This window comes from Balaenoptera musculus, chromosome 7 (assembly GCF_009873245.2).
Source record: "Balaenoptera musculus isolate JJ_BM4_2016_0621 chromosome 7, mBalMus1.pri.v3, whole genome shotgun sequence".
NCBI classification, from domain to species: domain Eukaryota; kingdom Metazoa; phylum Chordata; class Mammalia; order Artiodactyla; family Balaenopteridae; genus Balaenoptera; species Balaenoptera musculus.
This window is the reverse complement of record NC_045791.1, coordinates 62,353,362-62,375,258: the sequence shown is the minus strand read 5'-3', so window position 1 is coordinate 62,375,258 and position 21,897 is coordinate 62,353,362. Positions and strand designations below refer to the sequence as shown.

The following is a 21,897-nucleotide window of genomic DNA, read 5'->3' as shown; positions in this document are numbered from 1 at the left end:
ATACTGAATGTTTTGTGTCCTCTCTCATAGCCTTTTTGTACCTTTGCCTGCAGAGAGTCCTCTCCACTCCTTTGTTTGCTGTTTCCTCTCCTTAGGACAGTCTCCCACCCATGGAAGCCCATGATCTAATTCCTGTCCACACTTCAAGACCTGATTTAGCTGGAAACTGCTATAGAAGCCATCCGCAGCCCTTCCAGACTGAGTTGTGTCCTTTTATCAGTGCTCCTGGAGAACCTGTGCAGAACTGTCCATTCACTTCTTGTTTTTCTCCCTTTTAACAGTGTCACTCTTGATGACAGGACCAGTGTCTGATTCATTATCATACCTCCAGCAATACAAAAGCAAGGAGGCAGGCAGCATGGAGGAAGAGCTAAGATTTTGGAGTTGTTGAGGCTGTAGAGTTTAGAATTAGTGTTACTTTAGGCAAGTTTAGAGAGATTTCTCTATGGCTTGGTTTCATAATCTGTAAAACATATAATACTGTCTACTTTGCAGCATTCTTAATAAGTACTCAAATATGTACTTGGTGCCGTTTTTAAGCACTTTACATGCATCATTTCATTTATTCCTCAGCACAACCCAATGAGGTAGGTAGTGTTATTATTCATGTTCTATAGTTAAGGAAACTGAAACATATCAATAGAAAGATTAAGTAACTTACCCACAAATACCTGGCTAATGAGGGCATAGCCCGGATTTGAACCTGGGCAGTCTGACTCCAGAACACTTATAAGCTCTGTACTGCATTTCACTTTCTTTCATAACTTCTGGAGTGTGGTTCAAGTAACTGGATTGAGTTGCCAATTCTACTAGATAACATAAGGGTTGTATTTGAAGATCTTCATCTGCATGTATTTTCAGCTTTCAGAAAGTCTCACAAGGCAGTACTTCTGCTTTCTATTTAGAGTATATTTAAAGTAAATTGTATAGATTCAAAAACTATTGTAATAAGGACAAGTCCTTCTTAAAATGTGATTTCAAAGTATGTTATTCCAATTTAAAGAACAATATTAAATATTTAGAATAATTACAGATTCTTGCCTTAACCTGTCTTTCTTATAGGCCTTAATACATAAACATATCAAATTCTTGCTTCACTTCTGGTCTGACTTTGGTACTAAATGCTCTCATGTGAGATATTACCTCCCTAGGCTTCAAAAGCATCCTAGTGTGTCTAGGAGGCCCCAACCTTACTCAGACAGGAAGCCAAATCCCTCTGCTTTCAGCCCTCTTTATTCCCTTCGTCAATATATTTTCTCTAAAAATCTATGTCCAGAGTTGTTTGTTCTTATTTCTGTTTGCAGAAAAAGATTATCTCCCAACAGATCTACAGATAAGAGATTAAACAAACTCTGCTAAGAATCAAAACTCCTCTTACATTAAAATTCTCAGTTCTAAACAGTCCCTCTTCTATTTCAAAACGTAGCAATTTAACTTTTCTTGAAGGGATCAGAGAGTTGTGGTGGGTCTTGAATGTGCAGGGTTTAGACTTCATCCTGTAGTCACTGGAAAGCTACTGATGATACAGAAGCATGGTATAAAATGCTTTATGAAGATCTAGCTGGCAGGTTTTAGGAGGGATTTAGAAGAGAGTTAAGAGAATTGAGACTGCACAGGAACAGATAGTTGCAATATTGCAGATGTAGTTTGTTCTCACTTGGGGAGGGGCAGAGAGAACACAGAGGGCTGCTTTTGAAAAAGAATGTGAGGCAAGAATCCATGCACTGTCTGACAGGATAAAGGAATCCAGGGGAAGAGGGAACAGGAAGAGCAAGGGGTTTCTCTGTTGTAAAACCAAAGAAAGGATGATATAAACAGAGATGGGGAGAGCTGATTTGGGCAGCAGGTATGGGAAGTGGTTTAGGGTGCTAGACAGGAGATGAGGAGGAGGATGAGTAATTCAACTACAGACTGTTTCATGTAAGGGCATTACATATGCATCTTATATGTTATATATAAGATTCTTTTTGAGTTGAAAATTAATATATTCTAAAAACCCCAAAGTCTTATTCTTTTTTTTTTTCAAAGAAATTTTTTTTTTTTGATGTGGACCATTTTTTAAAGTCTTTATTGAATTTGTTACAATATTGCTTCTGTTTTACCTTCTGGTGTTTGTTTTGGCTGTGAGGCATGTGGGATCTTAGTTCCCTGACCAGGATCGAACCTGCACCCCCTGCATTGGAAGGCGAAGTCTTAACCACTGGACTTCCAGGGAAGTCCCCCGCCCTGAAAGTCTTATTCTTAAATTCTGTTTCTCCTAAGTAATTTCCAAATCATAAAAAACACGAGTCGTTATTTTTTTAAAACTAGGACATCTAATTTAGTCATATAAGAAAACTGAAAATGCTTTTTGAATATCCAGCAAATATTGAGACACTTAGCGTAACACTTCTTTCTAGAAATGACATGTTTAACAAATGATCCCTCAAATGCTCCATTTGCCTTGAAATAGTCCTTTCAAAGTATGTTCTCTGCCTAGTGAATGAATGAATGAATGAATGAATAAGAATATATAGCTAGTGGGCAGTTATTTTTAAACTATATAAAGGTGACCAAAAATAAAGATGTCAACTTTGGAGCTATCCACATATTAGTGACAATTAGTCAAGAAAAACTCTGAGGGAGTGAGAACCAATACAGAAGAGCACAGGGTCTAGGAATATATCTTGTATTACAGCCAAATTTAAGGTATAGAGAGAAGAGTGAGAGCCAAGGAAGAAGGTTGGGTAGTGTCACAGAAATGAGACTGATAACAGTCCGTGGCCTGTTAGGAAATGGGCAGCACAGTAGGAGATGAGCACGGGTGAATGAGTGAAGCTTCATCTGTATTTACAGCCGCTCCCCATTGCTCGCATTACTGCCTGAGCTCTGCCTCCTGTCAGATCAGCGGCGGCATCAGATTCTCATAGGAGTGTGAACCCTATTGTGAACTGTGCATGCGAGGGATCTAGGTTGTGCGCTCCTTATGAGAATCTAATGCCTGATGATTTGAAGTGGAGCTGAGGCCGTGATGCTAGCACTGGGGAGCGGCTGCAAATACAGATTATCATTAGAAGAGAGGTTTAACTGCACAGAGACCATAATAAATCCATTGCTTGCAGACTCATATCAAAACCCTATCAGTGAGGGGACTTCCCTGGTGGCACAGTGGACTCCACGCTCCCAATGCAGGGGGCCCAGGTTTGATCCCTGGTCAGGGAACTAGATCGCACATGCATGCTGCAACTAAGAGTTCACATGACACAACTAAGGAGCCCGCCTGCTGCAACTAAGACCCCAAGCAACCGAATAAATAAATATTAAAAAAACAAAAAACAAAACCCTATCGGTGAGTGGCAAGTGAAAACAAGCTCAGGGCTCCCACTGATTCTGCATTATGGTGAGTTGTGTAATTATTTCGTTATATATTACAATGTCATAATAATAGAAATAAAATGCACAATAAATGTAATGCACTTGAATCACCCCGAAACCATCCCCTGCCCCAACCGGTCCGTGGAAAAATTGTCTTCCATAAAACTGGTCCCTGGTGCCAAAAAGGTTGGGGACCGCTGCGATAGAAGATCTGGGAGGAGGAGGGCTAGAAAAAATTGCTGTGTGTGCATTCTAGTGGAAAAGCCAGTGAGTAGGAGAGGATGGAAATTGTGCTAAAAACAACACTGGATACAGGCATAAAGAAAGTGTGTGACACAGTTGGGCTTTTGGCATTTGTTCCACACCCACAATTTACAACGTTGGTTTGATTCACAAATGCCGGTAATTGCAGATCAGCCCTCACCTTCATTCTGCACCCTGATGATATATATAGTTTGCTTAAATTCTCAGTGCAGCTGACCATGTATCATTGTGCCAATCACAATTCAGGAACCTTTCTTTATTTGCCAGGTATTGTTTGAGTGTGAAAAAATAAAATCAAGTGACGCAAGTAGCTTTTCAGTGGCCGTATTGTTTGCCGAAGCTATGATTGGATAAGGTCCAGTAATACCTTTAGGATAGGTCCAGTAAAAAGGCAATGTGTATTTTATGCCAACAAACACATGAAGGGATGCTCAACATCATTAATCATTAGAGAAATGCAAATCAAAACTACAGTGAGACGTCATCTCACACCAGTCAGAATGGCCATCATCAAAAAATCTACAAACAATAAATGCTGGAGAGGGTGTGGAGAAAAGGGAACCCTCTTGCACTGTTGGTGGGAATATAAATTGATACAGCCACTATGGAGAACAGCATGGAGGTTCCTTAAAAAACTAAAAATAGAACTATCATATGACCCAGCAATCCCACTACTGGGCATATACCCTGAGAAAACCATAATTCAAAAAGAGTCATGTACCACAATGTTCATTGCTGCTCTATTTACAGTAGCCAGGACATGGAAGCAACCTAAGTGTCCATCGACAGATGAATGGATAAAGAAGATGTGGCACATATATACAATGGAATATTACCCAGCCATAGAAGGAAACGAAATTGAGTTATTTGTAATGAGGTGGATGGAACTAGAGACTGTCATACAGAGTGAAGTAAGTCAGAAAGAGAAAAAGAAATACCGTATGCTAACACAAATATATGGAATCTAAAAAAAACAAATGGTTCTCAAGAACCTAGGGGCAGGACAGGAATAAAGATGCAGACGTAGAGAATGGACTTGAGGACACAGGGAGGGAGAAGCGTAAGCTGGGACGAAGTGAGAGAGTGGCATGGACTTATATACACTACCAAATGTAAAATAGATAGCTAGTGGGAAGCAGCCGCATAGCACAGGGAGATCAGCTCGGTGCTTTGTGTCCACCTAGAGGGGTGGGATAGGGAGGGTGGGAGGGAGACGCAAGAGGGAGGAGATATGGGGATATATGTATATGTATAGCTGACTCACTTTGTTATAAAGCAGAAACTAGCACACCCTTGTAAAGCAATTATACTCCAATAGAGATATTTTTTTAAAAAGGCAATGTGTATTTTGAAAGAAACTTCTAAAAAAATCACATGATTTCATAGCTTTAATTGACCTTAGAAATCAGAGCCCAGTCCTTCATTTACAGTGAGAAAAATTTAACGCCAAAGGAAGTCAAATGACCTGCCCAAGCTCACCAAACCTAGTTATTGGCAAAGCTAGAACCAGAAAGCAAGTGTAATTCTTTTTCCCAGTGCCCTCATTTTATAAGCCATGCCGCCTTCACATGAATTCACAAAACTCCCAGTTGCCAACAGTTTTAGCTCTGACATAGTCTAAAAATACCTTTTTTCTGTATACACCAATCTAGTTACAACATGCAAGTACCTTTAGTGTCTGAGAAGTTCTGAAATGAACATTTTCTATATTCCAGACTGAGTCTTGGTAAGGAAAATTTTAATCAAATATTTAACATCAGGTGTTTAAAACAAATTAGTTCAGTTGAACAACTTCCCAGACTTTATCTGCCTGTTGTTCAGTTTCACGGGTTAGAAACTAGAAAACACTTTACCTTTCCCATGAGGACTTTGAAATGACTTTAATGATTAATACAATTCACATTTAAGAATGAATATTTTTTTAATACACATCATTTTACAGTGAGACAGTATAGGTAACATTAGCTCAAGTTCTTGTTAGGGAAAGGCAATTACCATTTTCTATCTGTCTCCCTCTCCATCTTTGTCCTTGACAAGTAAAACAATTCCCTAAAGACATAACATGTGACAGTTTTTTAACTGCTCTGTAAACCGTGGCAGCCACTAAGTCATCCCATACAAAGATGCTTACTGCTAATGGCAGGAACACTATCTGATATGGGTTTGGTTTTCATCAGTATTTACAGTTTAGATTTCATTTTATTTTTCACAAGACCATTTCATTTCAGTTCAAACTAACATTTAACAACATCTTAGCAAAACAACCCAAATTTGATCCAATACATATCCACAACACACACACACACACACACACACACACACACACACACACACACTACAGTCCTTTTGCAAATGTTGGATACCTGCAGATAGAAGAAAATAGTCACCCAATACTCGTTATATTCTCGAAGATTCATCTCTCAGGCCTATCTGAACAGAGGGAAGTCCCACATAAGTGTTATAGTAACAAAGAAGACAGTTTAGAATAAGAGCTAATTTATTTTCCAGTTATTTTTTAGGACTCCTGAGATTTTCTGCAGTTCACTGCTTAGGTGGTTATGAGGTTACACAGGCCAAGAGAACATGCAGAGGAGCCAGGTAGGTTCTGGCAGATACCATCCTTCGAGAGCTTCGGGTAGGCCAGGGGAGGTAGACACAAGGCTGGGAGGGGCACAGGGTTGTTATACATTAGGCTGGAGTCCAGGGAAGTCAGGTAAGGCCAAGCACAGATGGCAAGAGCCATGGTTCTAGGTAATCAAGACCCAGAGTCCAGGAAGTCAGAGCAAGTTGAAAAGAAAGGCTCTGGAGAACAAGTAATACTTTGTTCTTCCTGCTATGTGTGGCCATCAGAAGTCCCTGATTATTGATTGCCACTAGAAAGAGGTCAGCAGTCTGCTCAGGAATTCTGCCTCTCCCTGAGGTAGAGGAGCCAGGATTACTTAGTGCACAGAATTTTGCCATGTTAGACCACAGATTACTGGCTTCCCTCTTTCAAACTATACTGGTAGCCTTGAAAGGAAGTTACTGACTCTGTATAACTATCATATTCTTGATATGCCAATCACAGCTAACAAGATTTAAATCTGTGATATGTATAAATATTATGAGGAAATAAAAATAATGCAATCACAGTATAGTTGGTAGGTGAGTCCATCATTTCACAAGTTGTGTTGTCTTGGGCAGGTTATGTAACCTTGTTGATTCTCTTTTTCTTTACTTACAACGCAAGATTTAATGCCATACGATATACCAAACACTAATCAAACTAAAACACTAATCTCTGGGCCATGGTCAATACTTGATATAAATTACTTACATTAATTCAGTTACTCTTTTGTTAGCCACCAGATACTTACAAGGACCTTACTATGGGCCATCTGGATTCTAAATTCTGGAAAGGGTGGTGAGCCAGCAAGATGTCCTTGTCCTCAGTCAGCGTGCAAGCTCGCCCCCTCCCTCTGTTTATTTACATAGGACAATTACCCACTTTCTTCTTTGCAGAGTAATAACATATTTGAGAACATGGTAGTAAAGAAACCTACAAATAGTCATGATCCACGGTGTAGATCACTTAAAATATCAGAAAAATACCTTGTCTCATTTCAAATTCTGATAAATCAGATCATGGCAGATTAAATTCACTACTTCAAGTTATCCAAGACTATTAAATACAGTGTTAAACCTCAGTGGTTCATATATGTGTATTTGCAATATCTGCTCAAACGTCTGATTCATTTTATTAAGAACTACTTTACTGCATTTTATATACCTTGGTGGCTTCTCCTATTACCTAGAAGCAAGTCTTTGACTTCTCCATTTCTGAAATACAGACACTAGCTGAAAAATTGCCTCTCAGAAAAATTAAAAGCCACATTCACATACAAAAAGTAATCTTTTCTTATTCACCTGCTTCATTTTGTTGAATATCTCCTTTCACTATCCCCATACCACAAAAGTAAATATAGTTAGGGCTTCAGTATTTTTTGTTCAAAAGACTAAAGATTGAGCTTCAACTCTCTCTATTGCTTAAGATATTCAGCAGCTCATGAGGTTAAAGCACTGTGAGATTTTAAGAAAATCCCTTCCAAAGTGCATAAAAGAGGAGCAAGGGGGCTCAAGGTAAGAGGTTGTGAAGATACCAAAAGGGTTGGAGGTTGGGGGGGGTGGATGAGGGGAGCCTAGCTGAAGGAGGCGTCTCACATTAGTCCCCTGCTGGGCTCTGCTCAGCAAGAGATAATCCTCATTTTCCCTAGGGCAGAGCTGTACAGTAGGGAGTGAGATGAATTTGATCCTTCAGTACATGGGTGAGAGAAATGACAGCTTTCTAGGCCTTTCTGAAAGGGGCTTCAATCTCATTATTTTATAACGTATCATTATTTGTTTGAAGTATTTAGATGTCCATAGTCAATTAATTGTTGTAGTGTACCCAATGACAAGTATGTTGTATTGTTCATCCTTTCAGATCATCCATAAGGTTATATCTCTCCCTCGATACATGAGTATATGTCAAATTTTCTATATCTTTAAAAGATATATAGGCATCAGAGCTTGGCGTACACACACACACAAATATATATACACACAGTATGGCTCTTTGACTCAGGCAAGAAGGGCATCTGTTCTGTGCCTTCTGTTTCAGAGAATCTCTCTGCCCTTCCTCTGACTACAGCCCTTTGCACAAGACAAAGAATCCAGGAACTAAACGACTGTGCCTACCCAGAGCCTGAACCATGCCCCTATGCCTTCTCTGGTTACCTGGAATTCCAGACTTCTCCACCCAAAAGGCCCTGAGCCTGCTTCAGCTTCTTCCCCAGTCCCTAGGCATGGATTGTTCCTCACCCCTAGGCCCAAGAGGCAGCTGTTTGCTGTGGATCTGATATGGATGTTTGAGTAGATGTGGCCACCTGCATCCTCTTGAGACCTCTCACCTTGTGGGATGGAGCTGAGGATGGGAAGAGAAGGGTGGGGGAGCTGGGCTGTGGGCTGTAGACCAGGCTCTTCCAGGATCTCCACTTTTTAAACATGAAGCTCCAAGGTTATCGAAGAGTTTTAAATTTTAACTTTGTCTGAAGACATATTTTTAAGGTGGGAGAAAATAACTTACTTTATTTGAAGATACTATGATTTATAACTTGATGTGTTGTATATGGGCCTTTATTTGTACTCTTCTTCAAGTCCCACAAATGTTAGGGAAAGGGACTGTATATACATACACACACATATATTAGAGTTAATTTTCTCTAACATTTCTGGTATGCAAATTTCCAAGAGGATCGCAAAAAAATCTCTAAACTTTATATGGTGTGCTTCAGACTGTGACTTCATAGTGAGTCCACATTACTTTGGATTGCTTTTCCCAACATGTCTCAGCAAAACATTATACAACCTGACTAAACAAAGCGTCATTCCCACACAGCTCCACCTTCCTTACTTGGCAAAGATGTAATCTGGTAACACCCTTTAAAGACCATCATTCCAGCCACATTCAAAGGAACTAGCCATTAAGACTCAATACAACATTTGTTTCATTTTGTTTTTTAACTTGAATTCTAAATCTAACCACTGGGCAGGTGGAAGCAATGAAAAAAAATATCCCTAAAGGAATGACATACTCTAAAATTTTCTTCCCACTCATTCTCTCCTGTTTTTTTTTTTAAATCAAAGCTTTTCAAATTAAAGAAACAAAACTAAGAAACCAAAATAGAAACAAAGTTGAACCCCATGGGATCATTCTGATAGTTATCTCCCTAATACTTCCAGGCCATAATAATAACACATTTGTAAATATTTACTGAGAACCCTCTACAGCCCTAGGGTATGCTCCTAGGTGATGGCAGTCAAGGGACGTATGTATAACACAGTGTGGAAAATACGGCATAAGAAATGCTAGGCAATCTTCAATAACTGGTGCTGGGAAAACTGGACAGCTACATGTAAAAGAATGAAATTAGAACGCTCTCTAACACCATACACAAAAATAAACTCAAAATGGATTAAAGACCTAAATGTAAGGCCAGACACTATAAAACTCTTCGAGGAAAACATAGGCAGAACACTCTATGACATAAATCACAGCAAGATCCTTTTTGACCCACCTCCTAGAGAAATGGAAATAAAAACAAAAATAAACAAAGGACCTAATGAAACTTAAAAGCTTTTGCACAGCAAAGGAAACCATAAACAAGATGAAAAGACAACCCTCAGAATGGGAGAAAATATTTGCAAATGAAGCAGTTGACAAAGGATTAAATCTCCAAAATTTACAAGCAGCTCATGCAGCTCAATAACAAAAAAACAAACAACCCAATCCAAAAATGGGCAGAAGACCTAAATAGACATTTCTCCAAAGAAGATATAGAGATTGCCAACAAACACATGAAAGAATGCTCAACATCATTAATCATTAGAGAAATGCAAATCAAAACTATAGTGAGATGTCATCTCACACCAGTCAGAATGGCCATCATCAAAAAATCTACAAACAATAAATGCTGGAGAGGGTGTGGAGAAAAGAGAACCCTCTTGCACTGTGGGTGGGAATGTAAATTGATACAGCCACTATGGAGAACAGTATGGAGATTCCTTAAAAAACTAAAAATAGAACTACCATACAACCCAGCAATCCCACTACTGGGCATATACCCTGAGAAAACCGTAATTCACAAAGAGTCATGTACCACAATGTTCATTGCAGCTCTATTTACAATAGCCAGGACATGGAAGCAACCTAAGTGTCCATCGACAGATGAATGGATAAAGAAAATGTGGCACATATATACAATGGTATATTACTCAGCCATAAAAAGAAACGAAATTGAGTTATTTGTAGTGAGGCAGGTGGACCTAGAATCTGTCATACAGAGTGAAGTAAGTCAGAAAGAGAAAAAGAAATACTGTATGCTAACACATATATATGGAATCTAAAAAAAAAAAAAAATGGTCATGAAGAACCTAGGGGCAAGACGGGAATAAACACGCAGACCTACTAGAGAATGGACTTGAGGACACGGGGAGGGAGAAGGATAAGCTGGGACAAAGTGAGAGAGTGGCATGGACATATATACACTACCAAATGTAAAACCGATAGCTAGTGGGAAGCAGCTGCATAGCACAGGGAGATCAGCTCGGTGCTTTATGACCACCTAGAGGGGTGGGATAGGGAGGGTGGGAGGGAGGAAGACACAAGAGGGAGGAGATATTGGGATATATGTATATGTATAGCTGATTAACTTTGTTATAAAGCAGAAACTAACACACCATTGTAAAGCAATTATACTCCAATAAAGATGTTTAAAAAAAAAAAAACTGATCCCAATTTTATTTTATATTAGGCCATATTTTTCTTTAAAAATAAAATGTACATGTTATTTGCCAGTTGGAAAACAAACAAACAAACAAAAAGAAATGCTAGGCAAGAGGAAAGAGTTTTAATGTGAGTTAAGGGGCAGAAAGGATTATTTTCCCTTAGTCAGTGGGTAGGAATTGAATGTATTTGGTGAAAAGGCAAAAGGGCATTTCATAATTGCATTTTAATTTAGGGCATTCTGGAATATTCTGAGTTTAAATATTGAAAATATCAAAGCACCTTGCTTTCACATATCCAGGCCACTTAAGATTTACCAACTGCCTAAAGTAATCTGAAACAGAGATCACGAACATAGGCAAGGAGGAAAAGAGAAAGGTGGGGCATTGATTTTCAGGGTATTACTGTCAAAAAATGATGACTTTTTAAGAAAAGTACTGTAAAATGCATTGAAATTTTCATGGCAAATGTATCTTCTCTTTGGTTATTGATATTCAGTGGCGTACAGGCAACAACATCTGATTTTCTAACAGTAACTCTAGTGAGTCATTAAATTACTACAGCCATATGTGGCATAAGTGACGAACTGACCCCATGATACACACCTGGTGTGTCATAGCTGATGACGCTCAAGGTAGGCTATGCATAAGTCATAAGATTCCTCAACATACAGCTCCTTGGAATTGTCACCCTGGTGGCATTCACTACATTCCATATTGTCAGAAAACAAGCATACAGGCATAGTTATAAATTACTGAGGCCTAATTTTAATTATTCAAACCATTGTCAAGTCCTAGTGAAAGTTCTGAACCACAAATACGGTCCACAAATTACGATTTGGGAAATATCACTGTAGGCATTCAGTTAAGTTTGCTGAATTGGACTGAAGTTGCAACATCAGAAATCGTGCTTCAGCAAGGATGCAAAATGTAATGCAGGAAAAGGTTTGGGGTTTTTTGTTGTTTTGTTATTTTGTTTAAATTTATCTAATTTTGAAACATCCAAACTGAATCTTCTTAGGTATGGTACAATATGTAATCAATTATGGCAAAATGTTTTTAGAAGAGAAACTATGGTGAAATTGGGATGTGTACAGAAATTATGCTGTTGGCATTAGAATTACAGAGGGAGGGAGAAAATTTGAGCTGAGCCAAGCATGTCCCATCTCAGGTCGCTGCACTTGCTCTTACCACTGCATGGAACACTCATCCTTAGGATATCGGCCATAGATAGTTCAATGCAGCCTTCCAGTTTCTGACTAAATGTTGCCTTCATCAAAGAGACCGCTGACTATGCAAACGAGCAACACTTTTGCATCACTCTTTACCCTCTTCCTCTGGCTGTTATTTTCTTCTTAACATGTATCAACATCCATACCTCACATATTTTTTTTTTTTTTGGTTTCTGTTTGTTTGTTTGCTTCTTCTCTCTAGAATATGTTCTTTGAGGGCAAGGACTATGTTTTGTTTATTACTATATTCCCAGCATTATATCCATGGCACATAGGTACTCAACAAACTTTTCTTGAGGAAATAAATGGATGAATTGCTAGGTCTTTGCAGGTCAAGATTAATTACATGTAGCAGTTCCCACTATTAAATATGGTAAATCACTATTTAAATATAGTAAATCATATATTTACTTTAGGGAAGAGAAATGCATCCAAATACCTGAAATATTCAACAGAACAAAACTCACAAAATACTCAAAAGCAAGAAGAGATATACAGTATATACAAATCTACAGAACCAAATACTGATACCTGAAGTCTCTCAGAGTTGAATTTGCTTACTAGGTTACTCAGTAACAGATGGCTAACAGAACTGTTAACTCAACAGCTTCCTAGTATATGGTTTAAAAATATATGCAATTTCAACAAATGGTGCTGGGATAACTGGATACCTACATGAAAAAGAATGAAGTTAGATACCCACTTCACACCATATACAAACATTAATCAAAAATGGATCCTAGGGCTTCCCTGGTGGCGCAGTGGTTGAGAATCTGCCTGCCAATGCAGGGGACACGGGTTCGAGCCCTGGTCTGGGAAGATCCCACATGCCGCGGAGCAGCTGGGCCCGTGAGCCACAATTACTGAGTCTGCGCGTCTGGAGCCTGTGCTCCGAAACAAGAGAGGCCGCGATAGTGAGAGGCCCGCGCACCGCGATGAAGAGTGGCCCCCGCTTGCCACAACTAGAGAAAGCCCTCGCACAGAAACGAAGACCCAACACAGCCATAAATAAATAAATTAAAAAAAAAAAAAAAAAATGGATCCTAGACCTAAAGTTAAAAGCTAAAATTATAAAACTCTTAGAAAAAAAACATAAAAGCAAACCTTTGTAACCTTAGCTTAAGCAATATTTTCTTGGATATGATTCCAAAAGAATAAGCAACAAAAGACAAAATAGACAAATTAGACTTCCTCAAAATTTAAAAATTTTGTGCTTCAAAAGAAGCTGACAAAAAAGTGAAGAGACAACCCACAGAGTGGGAGAAAATATTTGTAAATCATATATCTGACAAACAATTTATATCTAGAATATATAAATAACTCTTACAACTCAATAATAAAAAAAAAAACAAATAACACAATAAAAAATGGTCAAAGGATGTGAATAGACATCTCTCCAGGGAAGATATACAAATGGCCAATAAGCTCATGAAAAGATGATCAACATCAGTAGTCCTTAGGGAAAGGCAAATCAAAACTATAATGAGATACTACTTCATACCCACCAGATGGCAATAACAAGGGTTGGCAAAGATGCAGAGAAATTGGAATGCTTATACTTGCTGATGGGAATATAAACTGCTGTAGCCACTTTGGAAATAGTTTGGCAGTTTCTCAAAATGTTAAACAGAGAATTACCGTATGACCAACAATTCTACAGCAAGGTATACAAGCAAGAGAATTGAAAACATATACCCACACAAAAATGTGTACACTAATGTTCATAGCAGCATTATTCACAATAGACAAAAAGTGGGAACAACCCAAATGTCCATCAACTGATGAATGGATAAACAATGGTGGCACATCCATATAATGGAATATTATTTGGCAACAAAAAGGAAGGAAGTACTGATATATGCTACAACATGGAGGAATCTTGAAAACATTATGCTAGGTGAAGGATGCCATTCACAAAAGGTCACATAATGTATGATTCCATTTGTACAAAAAGTCCAGAATAGACAAATCTGTAGAGCCAGAAAATAGATTGTGACCTAGTGCTAGGTTGAGGTAATGGGGGTGGGAATAGGGAATGACGGCTGATGTGTACAGTGTTTCTTTTGGGGACGATGAGAATGTTTGAAAATTAGATAGTGGTGTTGGTCGCACAGCCCTAAGAATATACTAAAAATTACTCAACTGTACACTTTAAATAAGGATGAATTTTGTGGCATGTAAATTATATCTAAATAAAGCTATTAAAAAATACATATGGACAATTCAAGTATGTAGGAATCACAGCTGGATAGCAAAATATCCCATTTGGTACACTGAGGTTGTGCTACATAATAGAGTAATACAGAGTAGCATGAACCCTTCTCCTGAGGGGTACAGATTATACAAAGGCAATAGAATTCTTCCCTTCAGGGCCAGTTCTATTCATAAGCAGAGCAAGAACCTTGGGTTTAAGAGGTATTCAAAGCCCATTTGCTCAGATTTTCTCCTCAGCTTGTTGCTTCAGGGTCTGAAATGCCTTTTATAGGTCATCCCGTGGTATAAGTCATGAATGACCTTATTAAAATAGAAACACTGTATATGGAAATGCATAGTACATTAACTTATTAACACTAATAAGAATAAGCTTATGAACTAACTTAGCCAGGCGTTTCAGTAAGGCCCTAAAGGAATTAAATGTTAATCAAAATCGGAGGAAAGAGAAAAAGATTTGGTACCTGGCACACTGCCCCAAGTAGGAATTTCAGAAGTAAAATCTGAGAAACATAGATGCAAAATGTGGCATGGCACTAAATACTGCAATGTGAACAGATGTGTGGAAACAAGACTGGATGTAGGGAGATAGTGTAGGGATCATCAACCCACCAAAATGGTATGCGGATTACTTCAAAATGAAAACGTCTGCAGAAAGTAATCTTATCAGGACTTCCCTTATCTGACTAAAGCAGGGCTTTATGAGAGTCAGCTGCCCCAGACCCAGTCTCTGGGGAAGTCTCTAGTCAGGAAGGTGACTGGCCTTAGGCACTGGGACATTCCAGAAAATTGTATGCACAAGCCTCATCAGAACCTTCCATCCTTTGAATTCCTAAACTCATCCACCCCCCTTCATTAAGCTTGTATATAAACCCTTACTCCTAAATGTTTGGGGAGCCACTTCATAAGGGGTCCTCTCACTTGTATGTGAAAATTAACTTTTCTCCTGTTAATCTATCTGTCATCAATTAATTTGTAGGCTCCCAACCACTTGGACTTAAGTTGGCAGAGGATAAGTTTCTCCTCCCAACAATGGGTTAGGAGGCTGTTTAACTAATACTGGTGAAAAGACAGTGCTGTGTTGGATAAGGGTAGCAGTAGAAGGAAGAGAGATGTTTCCAGCAGAATCAACAGGGCTTGGGATTTGGTTATGGTCAGGAGGGAATAGGAAGAACATGGGAATGAACCCTAGGTTTCTTCCCAGGGCCCTTCAAAAACTTAATACCTTGCTAGCTGAATGGCCTTTAAAATGTAGAGTATGCCACAAAACTTGTGTGCGTGTGGGTGGGTGGGCAGCTCAAAAGCAGGTAACAGAATTCCTCATGGAGACTTCCCTGGTGGCGCAGTGGTTAAGAATCCGCCTGCCAATGCAGGGGACGTGGGTTTGAGCCCTGATCCGGGAAGATCCCACATGCCGCAGAGCAGCTAAGCCCATGCGCCACAACTACTGAGCCTGCTCTCTAGAGCCCGTGAGCCACAACTGCTGAGCCCACATGCCACAACTACTGAAGCCCGCATGCCTAGAGCCCATGCTCCGCAACAAGAGAAGCCACTGCAACGAGAAGCCCACTCACCGCAACGAAGAGTAGCCCCCGCTCACCACAGCTAGAGAAAACCTGCACGCAGCAACGAAGAGCCAACGCAGCCAAAAATAAATACATAAAATAAATAAATGTATTTAAAACAAAAGGAATTCCTCATGGAGAAAAATGTCTTATTTAGCAAAAGCATTTTGGTGAGCCATCTTTGATCCTGCATTTGGGGCTTGTCTAAAATGAGCTAAAAATTGGACAAAGAAAACATCACCTGCATAATAAAGTAAGAAGAATGTTATGTTTTGCTTTAGCCAGAGATGGATGAAGCAAGTGTTCCAAAACCAGGAAAAGTAGTGGAGGATAATAGGAGGTAGGGAAGATGGCTGCAAGACATCAGGAGCTAGGTCCTGAGAAAAGGTGCTGGTTAGTGGCAAGCACTGCCAATGAACAGAGATGTCTGACGTTCAGTTTCACATTATTTGCCATGCTGTGCTGTGATATAATGCCCTCGTATCCCAAGATATCCACCCAAACCTTTAACCCAACTGCCTGGTGTGATTGTGTTTCAGGGAAATAAATGAAAACACATGTTTTACATTTGTGTTTATGCAAAATGGATAGAAGAGGATAGCCATAGGAGGAAGGATGTGAAAGAGATAATTCAGCATTAGTAGGAACTGAAAACAAAGAGTAAAGTGGGGAGGATGAACCCCCTGACCTTTACCACATCTAATGGGAAGTAGGGTGGGAAGCGGGGGTGGCTGCAAAAAAAAAAAAACAAGAAAATTATGGTTCACACTATATGTGAGACCCAGGGAAGGGGCAAAAGCGGGGCCATTTCCAATCAGCCCTTGTAGGCAACTCTGAGCAAAGGGGGTGACTAGGGCCACCAGGCTGCTGATACATGGATAAATAGCTAAATGAGAACCTTTTAAATTATCTTCTCAGAAATCTAACTTCTAAATTTCCTCATTCTTCATTTCTATGCAAAAATGAAAGTACTTCTCTATTTGTGAATGTAGGTTATCTTGGACACACAACTAATGGTTCGGAGTATTAAAAGAGCTGTTATCTATATCACATATGAGACGTACCAACTAGGTGGAAGAGCTGAGTGTTGGAACACAAAAGATAATATTGTCTGGAGTAGAAAATAATATTGGACAGTTATTAATCTTATGACTCAGCGCTTCAGCGAGATATAGGTTTTTCTTAATGAAGACTTCTGAACCAATGAAAATGTCTAAATTCCAGCATAAAACTAGTGCCTTCTTACCTGGAATATCTACTAAGTCAGTGAAATGTATTTTGAAGAAAAATATATTGAATGTGTTATATAATGTTTTAAAGTTTATTTTCTTATTGTTTCAATTATTCTCTGGAGAGGCCTCCTTGAAGCAAGGCAGCTTAGAAAAAAAATTATGTACCTGGGAATTATGCTCATGAGTTAATCTTTTAAAAATCATGTCCTTCATTCATGATTTTCTTTTCTTTTTTTTTCCTGTGGTTTTTTTTTTTTTTTTTTTTTTTGGCTGCGTTGGGTCTTCGTTGCTGTGCATGGGCCTTCTCTAGTTGCAGTGAGCGGGGGCTACTCTTCATTGCGGTGCGTGGGCTTCTCATTGAGGTGGATTTTCTTTGCAGAGCACGGGCTCTAGGCCTGTGGGCTTCAGTAGTTGTGGCACGCGGGCTCAGTAGTTGTGGCCTGTGGGTGTTAGAGTGTAGGCACAGTAGTTGTGCACGGGCTTAGTTGCTCTGCAGCATGTGGGATCTTCCTGGACAGGGCTCGAACCCGTGTCCCCTGCGTTGGCGGGCAGATTCTTAACCACTGTTCCACCAGGAAAGTCCCTCATTCATGATTTTCATGGAGACATTATTGCACTTAACAAATTACTGGCTCTCTCTGTTGTTACCATCAGGAACTCTAATGAAAAATAGATTGTTTTCTCCTCCTGTTGAGATCAGTGCAATCTGTAGTAGAGTACTTTTCATTTTCAAAGAAGATCTAATAGAATATAGCATGAAAACACACTGGAAAATGAGGGTTTTTTAAAGTTGAAAGTCGCAGGTTCTTGGTTCTCTGAGTTTGTATATTCTACCAATAAAAGGTATAAAACTATTTACATTATTTTGGTTCTGTAATATGGGTCAATTTTTAAACTTTGAATAAATCAGGTTTTATAAATTCTGTGGAAATTTTTAAATTAAATTTATTTACTTTTTCAGCAGTGATAGAAAAATACAAACATAAGCATTGTAGTTGGTCACCGGCTCTTCTTGCAGCTATTATCTCTCCATGCACAATTATTTGTAGTGTTTGGTAACGCTCAGTGGTGTCACTGAGCTAACCTAACCTTAATCAGCCTGACATACTAAGCAGGTGACAGTTAAAATGAAGTATTTTTTAATCTTTGAAAGATTTAACTTGTCACCAAGGCTGGTTCCTAACATCATCTAATAGAACAGCTATGCTCCTAGATCTTTCACATGAAACCAAGTCTACTTTGGCACTTTGGCAGTAGGCTGTCCACATACAACTTTAAGTAAGATTCACTGTCTCTAAGATTTGTGATGGCAGAAAATTTTTGCAATAGCTCCACAAATTGGGAAGTGGACAAAATGTTTCTGTTTTTGGAAATAATTCAGGAAATGAAACATAACTAGTCCTTTTATTTTAGCTCCTTTCCCCAGTATGTTAATTAAATTGCATAACCAAAATTGGATATTTTATTATTTTTATTAGTTAGAGCTCTCCAGTAATTTTCTCATAGTTTTAGTTCTCTCTGCCATTTGAGGATATCTCAAGAGCAATAGGAGGTTTATTAACATATTCTTCTCCCCTCTGACCCTCAGTGCCATAGATAGAGTTGGATTCTAAAAGAGTCTATTTGCATGTATGGAATGGAATCATTAAAAGTAAATTTTTAGCAGTATTTTCTCCCTGGAGTATAAGTATTTTGAACTTTTTTGGAGGATTTCAGCAAAGGAGTATTAGAAGGAAATATTGGCCATTTGCAGAAGTAAGCACATTTATCACAAAAATTGGGGGGAAAAATAAAAAGTTATATTTTGTTAATTAGAAGGAAGATGTCAATACTAATGTGAACTATTAAATTCAGTTAGCTGTTATTTCCCAAGAAACTAACACATGATATGTTATTCAGTATTCTAAAATACAACAGGTTTCAAGTCTTGAAATTAGTCAAAAATGGGAAAAATAAAAGATTGTAGCTTAAAATCTCTCACCCCTTCAGCTTCTAAAACTTTGTGCAGAACTTTACCCAGACAATTAACGTACCTAATAAAGTTTTGAGTCTCCAACTTCAGCCATCTGCAGCATTTGTAGGAGTGAGAGAAATGAGAAAAAATTCCTCACGCGTTTCCCTCCCACTGTCCTTTCTTCGTGATAAAGGTCACAATTTTGCTTTATGATAGGTTGGGTTATAGACTGTTGGAGCTAAAAGAGACTCTTTCAGTCATCTAGATTCACGTTCTTATTTTATACAGAAGAGGAAACTGAGACCCAGAGAATTTAAATGACTTGCCCAAGGTCACAAAGCTAAAAATAATGGGATAAGAGCTAGAAAATATAGAGCAGGGAAGAGTTTTCCCCGTAAATTATTTTTTGTGGTTGTTAGTTCAAATACGTTAGCCCTGTAAGAGATTAATTCAGGTGAGCTTGCTAAAAATACTTATTGTTTCTCAACATAACAAAGATAGAAGAAAAAAAAAATATCTAGAGGAATGAAAAGGGAAGTGGTCCACAGAACAAGTGAGACACAGCATATGTGCTTTGGTTTTAAGCCTTAGGGCTAAAATCACACTTACAATCTTAGTAACCAAAAAGAATCTTGTTCCTGGAATGCTTGTAGAGACCTGAATTACTCATAAGCTTCTTAGGAAAGAATTCACCCTTTGTTTGATATTGCAATGATTCTTGATCAGAAAGGCAAGCAAGCCTCTTTTATTGTTATGAGCCTAGTCATCCTGCAATTGCCAGTGTAACGATTTCCTTGGAAAACTTTTGACTAAAGAACCATCTATTTTGAATGATTTTAGTATGGATTAGATGATCCCATGAGGTCTCTCCCTGCTCTACCATTCTTTCCCTATTGGTGCCAGGACAACAAACCTCACATACTTGTATCGGGAGTTAGAGTAGCCAGAAATGATAGAATTTCTAGTTGTAAACTTATTCAACTGAGGAAATAACCATGGAAAGTTTATTCCAAAGTATTGCCAGAGTCATTATTCTAAAAGGTTTAACTGAGGAGGGCTCAAATGCCAATATCCAGGACAAAACAACTCCAGTGAAATCAGTGGCTTTGGAACAAATATTTGGACCATTTGATAACTTAAGTGACAAGTCTAGCTTCTGGTTTTCCTTCTACTCAATTCCTTCTCCCCTCATCCCCCCAAAGTAAATCTGTTACTGCCAAAGGATAAAAATTCTTTTCTAATCTACTTTCACAGGTAGGAGACTGACCAAAAGCTCCATGGGGTCTTAATTAAAGTTTTCCATTTTGCTAAAAGATAAGAAAGAAGCACTCTACCTTTATTTCTGAAGTCTCTAGGAACAACTTTAGCCTGATATTATATTAAAATACAACATTCAAAATAGTATCTGGCAATTTTCTTGACATTCCAGAGGCATACTTGAAATAAGTGATGCCACAAGGAGCTAAAAGTGGTGAAGGAAATTACAGAAGTGTTTGACTATCATCCAAAAGATTCTAACAGAAGAAAATTTCTGTCCACCCCACAATCATCTTAAGGCTTTGTACCAAAGAATGCTAAAGATTTTAACTGGCTGGCAAAATACATAGCAGGTGGCAAAATATTTTTGACTTGGTAGCTAAAACATTTTCTTTTTCTTTACATACTTGACCATTTTATAAATAACAATAATAATTAGAAAACAATAAGAAATCAGGAATAGGGAACTATATTCAATATCCTGTGATAAACCATAATGGAAAAGAATATGAAAAAGAATGTGTGTGTGTGTGTGTGTGTGTGTGTGTATATATATATATATATATATATATATAGAACTGAATCACTTAGCTGTATAGTGGAAATTAACACAACATTGTAAATCAACTATACTTGAATAAAATAAATTTTTAAAAAATCAGGAATAACTTATATATGATGAAGTCCTCTATTTGAAAACAGCAAGGTTCTTCAATCTTTTATAGCAAATAGAAACTCTTCAGTGCTCAAGTATTTGATTCTCTGGTCTCCCCTTGTGTCTCCCTGCCCCCACCAAAATACTGTGAACAACCTTTCATGCTTATTCTTATGAATCAACATGAAATTTGACAACACTTTCCCTTCCTCATTTCAGATATGACTCATTGCTCTTGGTGTAATCCCCAAGGACCAGAAGCTCTACTTTAAAGTAAGTAACAAAAGAAGCACCTTTAATTCAACCTGGTTTACCCAGAGAACTCTAATGGTTATTATTCACTGCCTTCTTAAGTATGCATTATAAAGCTGAGTGCTTGAAGTGTCCTCTCTCCAGCTTTCCCTGGGGAAACCAATGCAGAAAAGCTGGAGAGGTAACCTGACTGATAAGTCTTAGACTTGAAGTTTATCAGCAGTTCTACTTAACCATCCATTATCTCTAGGATGCTATTGGATTTTAGCTTTGGGAACATTTAATTTATTTTCAAGATTTTGGATCATCTTCCCTTCAGACCACTCTGACTTTGCATACAAAAAGTAATAGATATGAGCTTCTTAAAAGCCTTTCTAATTTAAAGCTTGACCCCTTTTCTGCTGTGTGATAACCACTACCCCACCCCCCAGTCTCTCTCAGACTTAGAAAGTGCTGTGGAGCTCAATTCACTACAGAAATCTTAAATCATCTAGAAAAGCCTGTGGTCTTTCAAACAATACTCAAATAAGAAGGAAAAGATAATATGGTGCTCTAAGTAAAATTCTACTTACCCTTACTTGAAAATAGGAAAAAATAAATAAAAAGCTGAGGCCCCTTT

At 38.4% G+C, this 21,897-nt stretch overlaps 2 long non-coding RNA genes across 3 annotated transcripts in view; one reads left to right on the top strand and one right to left on the bottom strand.

The window, feature by feature from the left end:
* The window catches only part of LOC118897903, a 199,895-nt gene that overhangs the window by 28,387 nt on the left and 149,611 nt on the right, over positions 1 to 21,897 (top strand). For both annotated transcript variants that reach the window (XR_005020568.1, XR_005020567.1), the window contains exon 4: positions 21,246 to 21,299. This is a non-coding gene — a long non-coding RNA (uncharacterized LOC118897903). The remainder of the gene's footprint in view (positions 1 to 21,245; positions 21,300 to 21,897) is intronic.
* The window catches only part of LOC118897904, a 57,690-nt gene that overhangs the window by 28,253 nt on the left and 7,540 nt on the right, over positions 1 to 21,897 (bottom strand). The window lies entirely within an intron of this gene.